We start from the raw sequence: 19,760 nt of genomic DNA, 5'->3' as shown, positions 1-19,760 counted from the left end.
GAAGCAAGATGACACAAATCATGGACCTCTCGTAGGATATACAAGGCTATACCCTTTTTCACACTTCTGAGCCAAACAGAACCGGCCCAAGCCAAGCTGTATTTGGCTGGCCTGGTTACACATCCACCATAACTGCTGGAACCATGCTGGAGAGGGCAATGTGAAAGGAAAACATCAGAGCCAGCGCAGTACAGGTCAGCCTTATGGTGTGAATCAGGCACAAGTGTTTCAGACATGACTGAGTCCGACTTGCCAAGGAGAGGAAAACTGGACATATTCCATATCCACCCAGAGGGCAGAAAAGGCTTGGATAAACTTTGATTAGTGGAATGTTTTTATCAGCCCGGCTCTGTTGATGGAAGCGTTTTCACCACTTAAAGAATGTTCCTGGACATGCCAATGCTGAGCGAGCAGCTATTCTATATGCTAATTATAGACCATCACTCCAGCGAATGGGGCTGTAAAGAGGGAGACTGCAGTACTATAGCTACTAGCTATACTTGAGGTCTTTTATAAATCAATGTGAAGTATATCTAGTTCTCAAATCAAAGTTTATTGTTTTGCATACAGTATTAGTGTTACAGCATGTTAAAAGGTGTGTGAACATGTATTGTCTGATTATATCCTGGTAAAAAAATAACAGATACAAGTGAAGGAAGCCATATAGGTGTATTAGGACACATCCCTTGAAGTTCCCATCTTAGAGGGGATGAGGTCAGACAGTTGAAAATCAAGGAAACAAGTGAAGGAAGCTGTATAAGCGTATTAGGACACAGCCCTTATGTTTCCCATGGTGGAGGGGTGAGGGCAGGCAGTTGCTTCTGTCAACACAGCCACAATTAATCATTGTTTCTGCTAAGCCACGTGGGATAGCGCTGGGGTGCTGGGACAAAGCAGCAGAACACACTGAGGTGACGGATCGGCAGTGTTGCCACGGCGACCTCGGCTCAGCGCCATGGAGACGACTGTGGGGTCAGTGACAGGGAGGTCATGACCTCCACAGAGAGGACAGAGAGAGGAGAGAAAGAAAAAAGGATGGAATACATCACCTCTCCAGATAGCCAGCACTTTTACCCAAAGCCATATAATCAGGACTCCCATGTGAGAACCAGACCAACAACTCTGGTTTACAAGCACCATATTCATTAGAGCACTTGGGTGTCTGTATGAGAGTGAGGAAAAGAAAGAGACATAAAGAGAGGGACATACAGAGAGACATACAGAGAATCAGAGAGTGAGATAGCGAGACAAACAGAGAGAGAAAGACATAACATTGTGAGATGAGAGATGGGAGAGAGTAAATATAGAGGAGTGTTTGTGTTTGCAGAAATAGGCCATAGGAGGAGAGAACAGCTGTACTCCGATCACACACATAAAGAGCTCATACGCTGTACTGTACCGTACACACATATACTCTATAATCATCACAACACATACTGCCGTGAAGACTGATCTGTATGATCCTGTGGATGTGTCATTTGACCATCAGTGTACATAATGCATGTGTGTGCTGCTAATAGAACAAATGCATATGACATGACATCACACACACACACAATCCAGGTGAAAGCTATGATCTCTTATAGATGTCACTTGTTAAATCCACTTCAATCAGTGTAGATGAAGGGGAGGAGATGGGTTAAAGAAGGATTTTTAAGCCTAGAGACAATTGAGACATGGATTGTTTATGTGTGCCATTCAGAGGGTGAATGGGCAAGACAAAATATTTAAGTGTCTTATGAACGGGGTATGGTAGTAGGTGCCAGGCTTTTTCACGCTCAACAGTTTCCTGTGTGTATCAAGAATGGTTCACCATGGTATACAAATCCCAAAAGAAAGAAATGATCTCACTCCAATACATTTTTATAGAAAGTTAGCAAAAATAGATAAGATCTTGCTACCATGGAAAGGAAAATACCTGTCTATTTGTGGAAAAATCACCCTGATTAACTCGTTAGGTCAACTGTGATATGACTATTTGCTTATGGTTTTGCCTACACCTAGTGACCTGCTTTTTAAATTATATGAACAAAAAATATTCAATTTTATTTGGAACGGCAAGCCAGATAAAATTAAAAGGGCCTATTTATATAACGAATATGAATTCGGAGGGCAGAAATGATAAAATATTTAAGCATTAGACCTCTCACTAAAGGCATCTATCATACAAAAGTTATACTTAAATCCAAACTGGTTCTCTAGTAAATTGGTACGAATGTCTCACCCTATGTTCAAGAAGGGCCTTTTCCCCTTTATTCAGATTACACCTGCTCACTTTCGGTTGTTTGAAAAGGAAATAATCTCCAAAATATCTTTCTTTTTTAAACAAGCCTTAGAAAGTTGGTTGCAATTTCAGTTTAATCCACCTGAAAAGACAGAACAAATAATACAACAAATATTGTGGTTAAATTCAAATATACTAATTGATAAAAAAAACTGTATTTTTCGAAGAAATGTTTAAAAAATGTATCATTTCAGTGAATGATATCATAAATAGGACTGGTGGAGTTATGTCACACATGCAGCTAACACAGACATATGGAAATGTCTGCTCTACCCAAAATTACAACCAATTAATTGCAGCATTACCACAAAAATGGAAGAGGCAAGTAGAAGGGGAAAAAAGTAAGGAACTTGTATGTCGGCCCTGTATTAAAGAACATAAATGGGTAAAGAAAAGTGTGAAAAATAAAAACATATACCAATTTCATTTAAGGACCAAAAAACTGACAGGTGTGCCATATAAATTGCAAAATAGTTGGGAAGAGATTTGATGTACCCATTCCATGGCACATGGTTAATGAATTGATACGCAAAACAACGCCGGATTCAAAACTTCAAATTTTTCAATTTAAATTACTATACAAAATTCTTGCAACTAATAGAATGTTATATATATATGGGGGATACAATCTTCCCAGCTCTGCAGATTCTGCTGTGAGGAGGCAGAGTCATTAGATCATTTATTTTGGTATTGTCCATATGTAGCTCGTTTTTGGTCACAGGTCCAGGAATGGCTGAAGAATTGCAAAATTTGCCTAGAACTAACGCTACAGATAGCAATACTGGGGGATTTGAAAAGCCATAGTCAATCAATCAATGATATAATAATTATTTTTGCAAAAACATTTTTTTTTAAATTTACAATCTGTAGGCGCTATGAGAATAGAAAGGTTCAATTATTTTGTGAAGCATCACAGCACAGTTGAAAAATATATGGCAAATAGAGGTAGATGGGAGGAGTTGAATGGAGCTGAAGGGTGGGACTAATAACAAGATAAACAATGTAAAACATATGGGATCTGTAAAATGTATATAGGTTCGGAACTTTTGTGAAATAGCACAGTTACAAATAGAAATCAAACTGGATGGACATCAGAAATAGAGGAAGGACTAAGAACAAACAAGAGAGAACTATTGTAAAGTAGACTGTGTCTGTAAAATGTGTATAAGATGTATAAATTGAAGGTAAAAGCCGAAGTGTTTATTAGTTTACTCCAATTGGGGGATCGGTGGTAGGGTTTGCGGGGAATAATAATAAAGGTATATTCTTTAAATAAGAATAGGTATGTGTATGTATATATGTATGCATGCGTGTATGGATATATTTACCCCAAAAATATACGGGGGATTGGAAATGATGCAGACAATTACATTGATGGAAGCAACATTCTTTCCACAATATTAAGCTGATCCACCCCTTTCAAAAAAATAAAATAAAAAAAGAGTGGTTCACCACCCAAAGGACATCCAGCCAACTTCACACAACTGTGGGAAGCATTTGAGTCAACATGTGCCGGCATCCCTAGTAGAGTCCATGCCCCGGTGGATTGAGACTATTGTGAGGGTAAAAGCGGTGGACAACTAAATATTAGGAAGGTGTCCTTAATGTTTTACATATTTGCATACTTGTGTGCTGTCTGTTTTCAAGTAGGCATAAAACAAAACAAAATGGCTGTGAGAGGTGAGGTGTGAGCATCTCATCTCGGTTGCTAGATACATAGATTCCCCTATGCAGTGAAGGATGGAGAAATCCGATGTGACTGCCACTTAACCGGTGATTTGCAGGCTATTACGGCTGCTCTTGGCTGTTTTAATTTGCCATGAGATTTAATTTGTCGAGTGCATTACTTACCGAGCTCCTGGCCTGGCATTCATTTAGCCACACTAGTCAGCCTTGATTGTTACTTGCATGTCAGCCGCCACAATTAAGACGACTGCGTGATCATCAAGCATTTTGGTTACTGAGAGTAATGTGTTCGATTGGTTGGAGTGTTTGTGACAGTGGGGTGACAGTTTGTGTGGGCTGGGGTGGGTTGGGGTAGTGTGTGTAAAGTGTGTGTGTGTTTGTGCGCGCATGAGTATGTGCGTGTGCGTGTATGAGTTGGGTGTGTGCGTGTATGTATGTACTGTGTTCATGCCCAGTAGTGTCACTGTCAAATTCATCCCCACCATTGCCATCTAACTGATGAGCTATAGAGCATTCTGTGTAGCAGGTGGATCTAGACAGTAATGTCTATAGCCCACCAGCATGGCAGAAAGGGAAACATATCTTGGCGGGGCCCCAAAAGGCCACAGCACCTGTTTTTACTCCCTGGGATGCCTGCTGATATCAAGAGCAATTCACCCCCCCCAAAATAAACAGCCCGCCACATTGTTTACTCAGCCGGGCCCTTTAAGCCAATCTCAGAGCTTCGCTGGGCTTCCTTCACTGTGTTTGTTTTTACGATATGGAACAGCTCCTCGGGGACTCACTACAACTCCTTGTGTGGAGATCTGGAGCGCAGACTGACTGGGGAATTTTGGGAATAAAGAAAGAAAAGCTGCCTTGTTTCAGAGGGGGAACTAAACCACTCAGAAATCTTAATTCTCCAAGTAGATATTTGTACATTTATGGTAGGGCTGTGACGGTAATTGTAACTGAAAACTATGGATAAAGACCATCGTAAAAAAAAAAACTGCCAAAACTGTTTAAATAGGCCTATATTCCTTATGGATTTTATTTATTTATTTTCATGTAGATAAACTTTACCTAATAGCCAGAATGTCTGTCTATTAAACCTTCTACATCTCCCCCTCTTTCCAACTGTCCTTTGATGCTGGAGCAGCTCATCGCTAGAAGCGGGGGTCTAGAGCGCTATAGGCTTTGGCTATTCAGTAAAAAATAGTTCTATGTGTATTTTATACAATGCACATTTTCATTGCTTGCTAGTAAATAAATAAATCGGTCTTCTCCTAAAAAAGGCTAGATGTGTCTGACTATTCATTAATTATTAAACAGCAGTCGACAAGGTTGTTCTGGCTCCTATAATGCTCTAATGTTGTGTCAAATGAACTATGTGCCAATCCTCTCCAACTTGGCATGGTATAATTTCATACTGAATCTTTTCTTCATTTATAGACTAATCAATGCTGATCAGGCCCGGTCCTGGCCGATATGCTGCCCTAGACGAGACCCCCCCAAAAATGTACCGTTAATCTCTGGTTATAATTATTTATGTTAATACGTGTATTAAAAACCTGCTACATTTATGGGAAAAAAGTTTTGGTGTATTTTATACCATCATTTACGCACTCCATGTGAGCAATGTTGATGGAGCGCGTGCACCTGAGCACACATAGAAGTACCTGGCCTGCTTCTCGCAAATGTCAAATTTAGGAAGGTGAACAGCTGGTATTCTCAGTCAACGAAGTCATTTTTTAATTTTTTACATCCACTCAAATTAGAATAGCTCCTCACAGTATTTGAAAAATCTTTCCAACACTCTCCCCCACGATAATCAGCGTCGCTGATAAATAGGCTATGGACATTTGTTTCTATTTTAATGATTGTCAATTTTATTTTCATACCATAGCATAGCTGTCCCCTTCATCCTTTCACTATCAATTCATTATCTTATAGCCTACTTTCAGGAAAGCCTAAGGTAGGCTTTGTTGATTGCTTCCTTTATATCTGTCTGTTCCTCAGTTTGATCCCTGTGTTAGCATTAATGTTGTTTTGTTTCCCCTGTCCAGACGCTGTCCTTGTTTTGTTTCACGTCAGTTATTTATTAAATATTCACTCCCTGTACTTGCTTCTCATCTTCCAGCGTCTGTCCTTACAGAATAGGTTTTTTAATACGTTTTAAGGAAAGGAGAAATATTAGCTGTTGTGTCTGATACGCTGGTGACTTTGATTGACGGGTGCTTTTATGGGGGTTTGCGTGTGTGAGTTTGACTGATGCTCTCTATAGACCTACTGTACAGTACCAGTCAAATGTTTGGACACACCTACTCATTCAAGTTTAGTTTTTTTCTTTATTTTCTACATTGTAGAATAAAAGTGAAGACATCAAAACTATGAAATAACACATATGGAATCATGTAGTAACCAAACAGAGCCAGACTCATAAAAACAGTACAGTAATCAACGTTTATCAAAGCCTTTTCTGCCCTCTGGGTGGATATGGAATATGCCCAGTTTTCCTCTCCTTGGCAAGTCAGACTCAGTCATGTCTGAAACGCTACAGTACAAGTCAGACGTTTGGACACACCTACACATTCAAGGGTTTTTCTTTATTTTTACTATTTTCTACATTGTAGAATAATAGTATGGACATCAAAACTATGAAATAAAAGTGTTAAACAAATCAAACTATATTTTAGATTCTTCAAAGTAGCCACCCTTTGCCTTGATGACAGCTTTGCACACTCTTGGCATTCTCTCAACCAGCTTCATGAGGAATGCTTCTCCAACAGTCTTGATGGAGTTCCCACATATGCTGAGCACTTTTGGCTGCTTTTCCTTCACTGTGGTCCAACTCATCCCAAACCATCTCAATTGGGTTGAGGTCAGGTGATTGTGAAGGCCAGGTCATCTGATGTAGCACTCCATAACTCTCCTTCTTGGTCAAATAACCCTTACACAGCCTAAAGGTGTGTTATGGGTCATTGTCCTGTTGAAAAACAAATGATAGTCCCACTAAGCGCAAACCAGATGGGATGGTTTATCGCTGCAGAATGCTGTGGTAAGGGGAAAGGGGGATACCTAGTCAGTTGTACAACTGAATGCCTTCAGCCATGCTGGTTAAGTGTGCCTTGAATTCGAAATAAATCACTGACAGTGTCACCATCACACCTCCTCCTCCATGCTCAACACATGTGGAGATCCTCTGTTCACGGAGGTTGGAACAAAAAATCTCAAATTTGGACTCATCAGACCAAAGGACATATTTCCACCCGTCTAATGACCATTGTTCACGTTTCTTGGCCCAAGCAAGTCTCTTCTTTTTATTGGTGTCCTTGAGTAGTGGTTTCTTTGCAGTAATTCGGCCATGAAGGCCTGATTCACACAGTCTCCTATGAACAGTTTATGTTGAGATGTGCCTGTTACTTGAAATCTGCAAAGGATTTATTTGGGCTGCAATTTCTGAGGCTGGTAACTCTTTTTTTAATCTTTATTTAACTAGACAAGTCAGTTAAGAACAAATTCTTATTTTCAATGACGGCCTAGGAACAGTGGGTTAACTGCCTTGTTCAGGGGCAGAACAACAGATTTTTACCTTGTCAGCTCGGGGATTTGATCTTGCAACCTTCCGCTAGTCCAATGCTCTAACCACTAGGCTACCTGCCGCCCCAACTCTAATGAACTTATCCTCTGCAGCAGAGGTAACTCTGGGTCTTCCTTTCCTGTGGCGGTCCTCATGAGAGCTAGTTTCATCTTAGCGCTTGATGGTTTTTGCAACAGCACCTGAAGAAACTTTCAAAGTTATTGACATTTTTCGCATGGACTGACGTTCATGTCTTAAATTAATGATGGACTGTCGTTTCTCTTTATTTGAGCTGTTCATGACATAATATGGACTTGGTTTTTTACCAAATAGGGCTATCTTCATTTTACCACCCCTACCTTGACACAACACAACTGATTTTCTCAGACGCATTAAGAAGAAAATAAATGATACAATTTAACAAGGCACATCTGTTAATTGAAATGCATCCCAGGTGACTACCTCATGCAGCTGGTTGAGAGAATGCCGAGAGTGTGTAAAGCTATCATCAAGGCAAAGGGTGGCTACTTTGAAGAATCTAAAATATATTTAGATTTGTATAACACTTTTTTGGTTATTTCATAGTTTTGATATCTTCACTATTATTCTACAATGTAGAAAATAGTACAAATAAAGAAAAACCTTAGAATAAGTAGGTGTGTCCAAACTTTTGACTGGTACTGTATAAGTCCATTCTGAAAGTTTACTAAAGTAGTCTGTCTGGACTCCATCTCTTTAACAAGAATCAAATCATGATTCAGTCTTGTAAAAGTCCTGTTGTCAGTAGCTTAGGCTACATTATTTCTCTCATTATGGTGTCCTCTCTTTGAATAAAATATGTCAATGCCACTGCCATCGAATGACAGCAGCAGCAGGGTTTGTGACGTTTTGCGGACTTCGTTTGAATGGTTTTGTGTCTTTTTTTAAGCCAACAGACAAGAACAAGGTAGGCATATACTGTATCTTTATTTGTACTCTGTTAATGTTGTTTCAATATGAAAATGCGACAGATTCTCTCCAACCTGGCATTTCTTAATTTGTTGATTAATATTTATAAGTAATATGCTGAATAAAAATGAAATATCATGATAATAACTAAGTGTAAGGGCTTGTTTCAAGTATGTTTTTATTAAGAAGCATATCCATCCAGGTGTACAAACAGAATTGTGACCCCTCCCCCCTACCCTCCCCTGACCGGTTATGTCATGACCGTCTACATTGGCCTGGCCAATTACCGTAACCTGAAATTCCAAGACCGTCACAGCCCTAATTTATAGGTTTCATTCACAAATGCTACACACTATCCATCAATTAGTTCACATCAGCTCTGCTCTGGGCAGACACTACGAGACCTAAGCCTTGCACTAAAGAGCACATGTGCCACCATATCAATCACATGAAATGTCAAAGACCCACAGAAGGAAGCTGGACTGCTTGATGGACAAGAGCTCAAATATCAGACCCTAACAAGGGAGCTCAGGAGATTTAATGGAAGTAGAATCTCATTTAACAGGGCGAGTACTACCTGTGTCTGAGTCTGTGTGTGTCTGAATCTGTGTGTCTGAGGTCTGTGTCTGTGAGTGTGTGTATGTGTATGTGTGTGTCAGTGGCGTAGTGCAGTTTCGCGGGGCCCCCCGCAAGGTCGGAGCAAAACATTTTCAGTTCTCTAGCTAATCTAATGCTATTTTACACACTTTGCCATGAGAGAAAATGTTGCTGTTTTAGAGCTGATTTCCTGCTATTCTACACATTAATGCGGAGCACCATATCTTTCTCTCTCTCTGCAGCCAGGCAACAGTGCAGGCAGAGGGATTAGACCAGGCAATTACACTGGCTTAGCTCTGTTGACTGGTGCATTACTGGCAGAGCCAGCAGCTTACTTACTCTACCACTGCAGAAGGAGAGGGGGAGAGAAGGAGAAATATGAGGGAAGGAGGAAGAGGGGAAGAGAAGGAGGAAGAGGAGGGAAAGTGAAAAAAAGGAGAGGTAAGGAGAGAATGAGAGAAAAAAGAAAAGGAGGAGGAAAAAGAGCAAGGAGAAGGAGAAAGAATGAGAGGGGAGAAGAACGAAGGAAAAAAGAAGAACATGACAAGTAAAACATGTGAAAACGTGTGAGGGAGAGAATTAAAGGAGAAGATAAGGTGAAAACGAGCACAGGAGAACAGGATAAAGAAAAGCGACAAGCCTGAGAAAATATCTCTCTCAGCCTGTTATTTTAAGCCCCGTTTCCACTGGCACTTAAAATTAGGGTCAAATTCGAGCTGGCTCAAATGGAATTCTAAAATTAGAGCTGGATCGAGGGAAACCCATGCCAGCACAGCACCGGTTTACAACTGGAGTCAGCTTGATTAGAATTCAGGCTGGTGTTGCCGTTACTACTGTATGCAACCACCAGCTGATCACTGCTGGATGCTGACACAATGTTTAGCTAGCTCATCTGGGCTTGTTGCTGTTAGCTAGCAAATGAACAAGCAGTAGCCAGACATCACACAAATTCCCAGCTAGCACAGTGGATCTGGGCCGGTTCCGGCTGAGTGTCTGGGCACTCGGCTGAGAGTCAGACTCGGCCGACGTCATGTGGCCCAGTCTGGGCCGCCTTAGGCAATATTACTTTTGGCTAGGATGCGGGGTTTGAGCTCGGGCCGAATCCGGTGAGAGTTACCTGGCCCAAATGTATATATTACTTGGGGCTCAGGCCAATTCCGGTGTCAGTTATCTGGCCCAAATGTAATACTTGGGGCTCGCCGATTGGGGCTATTCTCTGGCAGATGATTACATGGGCCGCTTTATATAATTAACATTTCATTATATATTTTTCCATATTTTCTCATTGTTTCTGTGATCAAAAAATACAATTAACATTTAATTGAAATTCTTTAAGAGCCCTGTGTAGTATTTTAGTTTTTTGATACTTTCTGCAAGGCATTTGATAAGCATTAAAAATGCTTGTCCCATCGCGCTGTAGTGACTCCTGTTGTGGGCCAGGCGCATGCACGCTGACACGATCACCAGGTGTATGGTGTTTCCCCCGACAAAAAATGTTTTTTTAATAATTTGTATGTAGAAAATGTATAATAGTAACATTTAAAATTACTAAATCGGGTAATTTTGTATACATTTATTTAAATTTGCATCAGGCTGCTTCTGGAGGGATTCTGGTACGATACCGGCAAAGTCGGCTGAATTACAGTAGACGGAAACGGCCCAATGTACTTGGGCCGATTCTGGGCAGTCATTCGTATTGATTCCGGGCCCGAGTCCGACACCGGGCAGATTCAGTTTCTCAGCCGATTCCTCATTGCTAGCTATGTTACCAACATATCTGGATCCTTCATTCATTTTTGCACTACACAATAGACTTTTATGAGAACAGTCAGCCCTCGAATGCTAACTACCTAACGTTAGCTATCAAACCTGTCGTCTGGTTTGCTTGGCTAGCTAGCTAGCTAATACCCAATGCAATGGCAAGCAAGGTAGGAATTAAGGTAGCTAGCCTGTTAGGCTAGCAATGACGCTAACTGTTTACCTACCTAGCTAACGTTAGCAAGCTAAATACATCGCTCTGAGTCTGGCTGGCACTGGCAGGAGTATGGGGTAACAGCACGGTGAGGATAAATTAAATTCTTCAACATCTTGCTAGCTAGCAACATTAGCGAAGCCAGCTGCACAGTCACATATTGGCTACCTAGCAACATTACATAATTTCTCATTTCTGTAGGCAGTGAGAACGCAATTCGAGCTAGCCCACCAAGGCCAGCCCAACCCAGGTTGACTTCAAAGTGCTAATGGATACAGACCTTCAGTGTAGAATGATATGGATTTGTGGCCTGAGGTCCAGACAGTGTGCACAGAGATCAAGGAAGCATCCGGAAGCTTGGCCACAGTTGTAAGATGAGACTGGAGCCACAGGACACCAAGCCATTGTGGTGTAGGCCAGGAATGTAATGAGTGTACTGGAATCCTTTCTGTATTTTCCTCTGTCTCCCTGTCTGTCTCTTCATTTGTGCTGATACCATGCATTCCAATACCCCTGCGTGTCATTGAATCCAAACGATTCTACCAACACCTCAAGCTTCAAAACATGGTGAATTACATCCCTGCATGTCTCGAACCACATCCCTGCCTTTTTCCACATTGGCTATACCACACTATATAATCTTCCTCTGAATATCTCTGCATGTCCCATACTGTAGGCCATAGCAGAGAACACTCCTAGAAAAAAAGTTGCAATCTCGAACCTAAAAGGGTTCTTCAGCTATCCCCATAGGAAAACCATTTGAAGAACACTTTTTGGTTCCAGGTAGAACCCTTTTGAGTTTCATGTAGAACCCAGGGTTCTACATGGAGCCCAAAAGAGTTCTACCTGGAACCTAAAAGGGCTCTCCTATGGCGGACAGCAAAGAACACTTTAAAACCCTTTTTTCTAAGTGAACATATTGTACATCTCTACTATCTCCCTAGAGTAGTTGTTAACTCACAAGCAGACCCTCTACATTTCTCTCCATTCCCTACAGTTAACTGTAGCACAGTACTACACACAGTGTCTTTGCATCTCTCCATAAGCCCAACCACGCTACTTCATTTCTCAATTTCCTTCCCTCTTCACACAGTGAAGCCACAGCATGCTTCTCCCCTATTCCCCTCCATCTCTATCTCATCTCTCCCCAACGGACTAATCAGCAACAGTTCCACTGGCCGACTCCCACCAATTACCGACCAGCCTGTCAGTCTACCTCTTTCCCCCATACAGAGAGGGGTCCCGTGAACCCAGCAGGCAGGCTATCCCTGGCTAAGCCCATTGTGAGGGAACTGGGGTAAGGCTGGTGAAAGCCTGGCGGTTGGTAGGAAGAGGGGAGAGTTGTGTCCCAAAAGCAACCGGTGGCGGGTAGCGGAGCCGACGTTAGTGGGCCCCGTAATGGGAGACAGAGGGTTTGGCGCCCTCCCCTAGAGGAAGAGGAAATGAGGAGAGCGACATTGTTTGAAGTAGAGCCTCGGCAGAGCAGAAGGCTGTTGACATACAGTGCATTCGGAAAGTATTCAGACCTCTTCCCTTTTTCCACATTTTGTTACGTTACTGTCTTATTCTAAAAATGTATGTTTTTCTTTATTGTTCTACACACAATACCCCATAATGACAAAGAAAAGTAAGGTTTATAATTTTTTTTGCAAATGTATTGAAAATAAAAAAAACAAAATACATTATTTACATAAGTATTCAGACCCTTTGCTATGAGACTCAGAATCGAGCTGAGGTGCATCCTGTTGATTGATCATCCTTGAGATGTTTCTTCAACTTCATTGGAGTCCATCTGTGGTAAATTCAACTGATTGGACATGATTTGGAAAGTGACACACCTGTCTATTTTAGAGCAAAATCCAAGCCTTGAGGTCGAAGGAATTGTCCGTAGAGCTCCAAGACAGGATTGTGTCAAGGCACATATCTGGGGAAGGGTACCATTGATGGTCTCCAAGAACACAGTGGCCTCCATAATTATTAAATGGAAGGAGTTTGGAACCACCAAGACTCTCCCTAGAGCTGGCCGTCTTGCCAAACTGAGCAATCGGGGGAGAAGGGCCTTGGTGAGGGATTTGACCAAGAACCTGATGGTGACTGACAGAGCTCCAGAGTTCCTCTGTGTAGATGGGAGAACCTTCCAGAAGGACAACCATCTCTGTAGCACTCCACCAATCATGCCTTTATGGTAGAGTGGACATACGGATGCCACTCCTCAGTAAAAGACACATGACAGCCCGCTTGGAGTTTGCCAAAAGGCACCTAAAGGACTCTCAGACCATGAGAAACAAGATTATCTGGTCTGATGAAACCAAGATGGAACTCATCGGGCTGAATGCCAGCATCACATCTGGAGGAAACATGGCACCATCCCTACGGTGAGGTATGATGGTGGCAGCATCAGGCTGTGGGATGTTTTTCAGCGGCAGGGACTGGGAGACTAGTCAGGATTGAGGGAAAGATGAATGGAGCAAAGTACAGAGATCCTTGATGAAAACCTGCTCTGGACCTCAGACTGGGTTGAAGGTTCATCTTCCAACTGGACAACGACCCTAAGCACACAGCCAAAACCACGCAGGAATGGCTTCGTGACAAGTCTCTGAATGTGCTTCAGTGGCCCAGCCAGAGCCCGAACTTCAACCCGATTGAACATCTCTGGAGAGACCTGAAAATAGCTGTGCGGTGACACTATCCATCCAACCTGACAGAACATGAGAGATTCTGCAGAGATGAATGGGAGAAACTCCCCAAATACAGGTGTGCCAAGCTTGTAGCGTCATACTCAAGAAGACTTGAGGCTGTAATCGCTGCCAAAGGTGCTTCAACAAAGTACTGAGTAAAGGGTCTGAATACTTATGTAAAGGTTCGGAATACTTAATACTTATTTTACAAAATTTAAAAAAAACGGGTTTTGCTTTCTCATTATGGGTTATTGTGTGTAGATTGATGAGGGAAAGAGGTTGTAACGTAACAACATTTGGAAAAAGTCAAGGGGTCTGCATACCTTTCAAATGCACTGTACATACACCTACAGTATACTGTAACATGCACTGACAGCTCTGGTAGCACCAGCCAGACCAGGGGAACAGAACTGGACATTATACCCCGTCTCTGATCCAATTAGCATAGGTCTTTATGAATAAGTGAAGATAAAATAAATACACAACCAGACAAATAATGATATTGTAGCTCCAGTGATGCTGTTGAGAAGTAGTGAGGAGTTGGATACCTATTAATTAGATCCTCTCCTAAGGCATTAGGGCCAGTGTGTGTGTGTGTGTGGGGGAGGGGGGGGAGGTGTTCGAGTGCATGTAGACCATTAAAACCCTCTGCAGAGGCATCTGAATCCCAAAGTAAACAAGCGTTTTGGGGCTTCAGTGTTCTCCGCTATAATTGTGTGTCGGCAGGGACTTGTGAAGAGCTTAGCATATTGTTTTAATACATGTTTAGATAAGTATGACGGCATAAATAGGCTTATTGGCTCCCCAGTATAGTGTATGTATGGATGCTAGCTGGTGTGTCTGCTTTGTCTATCAGTATAATGAGGACTGTGGGCTGCAGTAGAGGAAGATCGATGTCATCTATTCACTTCGTGACGGGCTGGCCCCAGGTGGTGAGGGTCGGCAACAACACCTCCTGCTTAGCCCTCTCCTGTACTTCCTGATCAAGTTTTGCTCGTTCAGGGGCAGAACGACAGATTTTTAACCTTGTCGGCTCGGGGGATCCAATCTTGCAACCTTGCAGTTAACTAGTCCAATGCTCTAACACCTGATTACATTGCACTCCACGAGGAGCCTGCCTGTTAGCGAATGCAGTAAGCTAAGGTAAGTTGCTAGCTAGCATTAAACTTATCTTATAAAAAACAATCAATCAATGACTGTCATTGCTCCAATGTGTACTTAACCATAAACATCAATGCCTTTCTTAAAATCAATACTCAAGTATATATTTTTAAACCTGCATATTTAGCTAAAAGAAATCCAGGTTAGCAGGCAATATTAACCAGGTGAAATTGTGTAATTTCTCTTGCGTTCATTGCACGCAGAGTCAGGGTATATGCAACAGTTTGGGCCACCTGGCTCTTTGCGAACTAATTGGCCAGAATTTTACGTAATTATGACAACATTGAAGGTTGTGCAATGTAACAGGAATATTTAGACTCATGGATGCCACCCGTTAGATAAAATACGGAACGGAATAAACGTTTTGTTTTCGAGGTGATAGTTTCCGGATTAGTCAAAGGTATATGGTTTAGAGAGAAATAGTCGACGCGTTATAATTCCTGTAATAACTTGCAGCTGAATTTGAAAGGGGTTCCTTCGTTATTTTACCGTTCATGTCTTCCATAGAGATTGTCTTGATCTACTTCAAATAAGGTCTGTGTTTCGTGCAGGCTTAAACCGCCTTGACGTTTTGATACCCGTGTAAATCTCACTAGGATAAGGTAACGTTTGTCAACATATTTTCATAAATCCACTCTACAAAAAAGTTTATCTTCGCTTATATTTTGGCACGGTGATGTAAGCCTACACGAAACACAGACCTTATTTTAAGTGAATCTAAAAATATCCTATGGAATAAATGAAGGAACCGCTTTTCAGATTTTGCTAGAAGGTGTCATGGGAATTATGACTCGCACTTTGGTTGTCAATTCTTACCATGCCCATTATTAAAATAGGATTTCCTGCATATAGAAATTAAAGTTTTTGTTTTCAACATTCATCACAGGTAACTTAAACTCTATTTTTATTCAAACAGTTGAGAGTATTTGTCTCCTAAGCAGACTCTTCAGTATCATTGTCACTTCAGAGCTGTGTGCGTGTGTGTGTATTTATGTATTATATTAAGTTAAAATAAAAGTGTTCATTGTTCATTCAGTATTGTTGCAATTGTCATTATTACAAAAATGTGTGTGTGTGTGTGTATGATATATATATTATTATATATATTTTTTTTTTAATAAATCGGCCGATTAATCGGTATCGGCTTTTTTTGTCCTCCAATAATCGGTATCGGTATCGGCATTGAAAAATCATAATCGGTCGACCTCTAGTCTGTATTAAACCTCTTAAAACCATCTGTTTTATAGCTAATAAATAATGATCGAATTTTGACGATTTTTATACGTCCAGTAACTATTTAAACATTTTGATGTTTTAGTTTTAGTTTTATTTATTTGCACCTAAGAAAACAAGTGATAAACAGCAATACAGATAAAAATAAATAAAAAAATGATGTGCAGGGTTGGTTGGAAGCCCAAGGGCTTATATGAAAATCACACCACAAGAAAACAAGATACAATACATAAGTATGTTTTTTTAAACAGATAACAAAACCTGCTAAATATACATGTTTAAATGAATTGATCAGTAATCATGAAAAAAGTATATACAGTTGAAGTCGGAAGTTTACATACACTTAGGTTGGAGTCAATAAAACTCGTTTTTCAACCACTCCACAAATTTCTTGTTAAAAAACTAGTTTTGTGTATGACACAAGTAATTTTTCCAACAATTGTTTACAGACAGATCATTTCATTTATAATTCACAATATCACAATTCCAGTGGGTCAGAAGTTTACATACACCAAGTTGACTGTGCCTTTAAACAGCTTGGAAAATTCCAGAAAATTATGTCATGGCTTTAGAAGCTTCTGATAGGTTAATTGACATCATTTGAGTCAATTGGAGGTGTACCTGTGGATGTATTTCAAGGCCTACCTTCAAACTCAGTGCCTCTTTGCTTGACATCATGGGAAAATCAAAAGAAATCAGCCAAGACCTCAGAAAAAATAATTGTAGACCTCCACAAGTCTGGTTCATCCTTGGGAGCAATTTCCAAATGCCTGAAGGTACCACGTTCATCTGTACAAACAATAGACGCCATGGAACCACGCAGCAGTCATACCGCTCAGGAAGGAGACGCGTTCTGTTTCCTAGAGATGAATGTACTTTGGTGTGAAAAGTGCAATTAAATCCCAGAACAACAGCAAAGGACCTTGTGAAGATGCTGGAGGAAATAGGTACAAAAGTATCGATATCCACAGTAAAACGAGTCCTATATCGACATAACCTGAAAGGCCGCTCAGTAATGAAGAAGCCACTGCTCCAAAACCGGTTAGACTACGGTTTGCAACTGCACATGGGGATAAAGATCGTACTTTTTGGAGAAATGTAATCTGGTCTGATGAAACAAAAACAGAACTGTTTGGCCATAATGACCATCAATATGCTTGGAGGAAAAAGGGGGATGCTTGCAAGCCGAGGAACACCTTTCCAATCGTTAAGCAAGGGGTGGCAGCATCATGTTGTGGGGGTCCTTTGCTGCAGGAGGTACTGGCGCACTTCACAAAATAGATGGCATCATGAGGTTGGAAAATTATGTGGATATATTGAAGCAACATTTCAAGACATCAGTCAGGAAGTTAAAGCTTGGTCGCAAATGGGTCTTCCAAATGGACAATGACCCCAAGCATACTTCCAAAGGTGTGGCAAAATGGCTTAAGGACAACAAAGTCAAGGTATTGGAGTGGCCATCACAAAGCCCTGACCTCAATCCTATAGAAAATGTGTGGGCAGAACTGAAAAAGTGTGTGCGAGCAAGGAGGCCTACAAACCTGACTCAGTTACACCAGCTCTGTCAGGAGGAATGGGTCAAAATTCACCCAACTTATTGTGGGAAGCTTGTGGAAGGATACCCGAAACATTTGACCCAAGTTAAACAATTTAAAAGCAATGCTACCAAATTCTAATTGAGTGTATGTAAGCTTCTGACCCACTGGGAATGTGATGAAAGAAATAAAAGCTGAGAATAAATCATTCTCTCTACTATTATTCTGACATTTCACATTCTTAAAATAAAGTGGTGATCCTAACTGACCTAAAACAGAGATTTTTTTTTACTAGGATTAAATGTCAGGAATTGTGAAAAACTGAGTTTAAATGTATTTGGCTAAGGTGTATGTAAACTTCCGACTTCAACTGTATATGTGTTTTGTTTAAATGTGTGCATGTGAGTGTGTGAGAGTTAGGCTATATGGAGGAGATTACTGAGTAGTTTGGTTCATCAGGCTGACCCCCAGTCTTTGCTTGAAGTTATTGAGGGATGGAGATGTTTTGGCAATGTGAAGATAAGAATTCCAGAGTATGGTACCTCTGTATCCTATAGAGAATTGTTCATGTGAGATGCAGCAGTAGGGGGGGTGAAGGTTACCGCAGTGTTTGTGTTATATGGATAGATTTCAGAATTAACCTGGAAGAATCCATTGCCGATTTTAGGTAAACTGTCTGGGAGATATGAGTATTTGTAGATGAAAGTGCATAATTGGCGTATATCAATGTAGTAAATAGACAGGATATTGATTTTCTTAAACAAAGGTGCAGATGGACCCAGGTAATTAGAGGAGGTGGCTAGTCTTGCAAATGTATTTATAGTCATTTGTGTAGGTAGGAGGCATATGGACTGGCCCAGACAATATTACAGTAAATGAGATATGGGTAAATTAAGCTATAGTATAGAGTTAGGAAGCAAGCCTGATCAACCAAAACACTCATCTTTCTGATGAAACAGATTTCATCACTTTGCTGCAGACAAATTGAATATGATCTTTCCATGATAACTTTTCATCAATTAAAACTTAGAGGAATCTAGTGGATGTAACTTATTCCATTTTATTCCCACCAATTGAGGTTCTGGCTCTTTTTTTTTAAACAATATTTCTTATTCTTAATAGTGAATACATTAAAGTTGGATTTTTTTACATTTCAAGATAATTGTTTATCTGGAACCATTCAGAAAATGTGGCCATGCCTGAATTGGCTTCATTAATTAGTGAATCAAAATTATTATTTGATAAAATCTAATTGGTATCAACAGCAAAGAGAATAGGAAGTATGGTAGAAGACACAGCAGCAAGGTCATTAATATAGATTAGGAATAACAAAGGTCACGTTATCGAACCCTATGGCACGCCACAGGATATCTTGGCTGTTGTGGATGCACATCTATTTGCATAAACACATTGTTCTCTACCATAAACATAACTATATAGCCAATTATATGTATAATCATGCAAACTGTAATAATGCAATTGAGAAAGTAATATTTCATGATCAACCGTGTCAAACGCTTTGGATAAATCTAAAAAGACGACAAAAGCTTATTCATTGTTATTAAGGGCTGTAAAAATGTCATCCACAAGTTGCAAAAGAGCCATATCTGTAGAGTTGGTGTGCATATTGGTGTGCATATTGGTGTGCATATAGAATACAGTGTTGATTTAAAGGTTTCAACATTCTCCTACACACATATTTTCTAGGATTTAAAAAAAACATGGTAGTACAAATATTGGGCGATAATTTGTAAAAGATCTTGGATCCCCAGATGTATAGAGGGGGATAAATTTGGCAATTTTTAAATCTTGAGGAACAACACTAGTTTGCTTAGTTTTTATAAAGATATATGTTAGAGGCTCAGTAATCGAGGAAGACACTGATTTCACCGAGAGGCACTAAACTCATCATGACCTGATGCTGATATCTTTAAGTTACCAATTACCTCCATCACCTCCATCACCTCAGGAGGATCAAACTGAAGCAGAGAAGGGAAATGTCCCTTAACGTAATCCAAGGGATTTCCATCAGTTTTCTCTATTTTCTTTTCAGATTTCTCTATTTTCTTTGCACGGGGTGCACGGCGTACGGCCAGCTCCGTTACAG

General features: G+C 40.6%; 1 protein-coding gene across 3 annotated transcripts in view; it reads right to left on the bottom strand.

Moving 5' to 3' along the window:
- The window catches only part of LOC139560632 (ephrin type-B receptor 1), a 405,983-nt gene that overhangs the window by 112,122 nt on the left and 274,101 nt on the right, over positions 1–19,760 (bottom strand). The gene's annotated exons all lie outside the window — the stretch shown is intronic.

The sequence above is a fragment of the Salvelinus alpinus genome, chromosome 30, assembly GCF_045679555.1.
Source record: "Salvelinus alpinus chromosome 30, SLU_Salpinus.1, whole genome shotgun sequence".
NCBI lineage: Eukaryota > Metazoa > Chordata > Actinopteri > Salmoniformes > Salmonidae > Salvelinus > Salvelinus alpinus.
The sequence above is the reverse complement of the archived record's forward strand: the minus strand, read 5'-3'. Positions and strand labels throughout refer to the sequence as shown.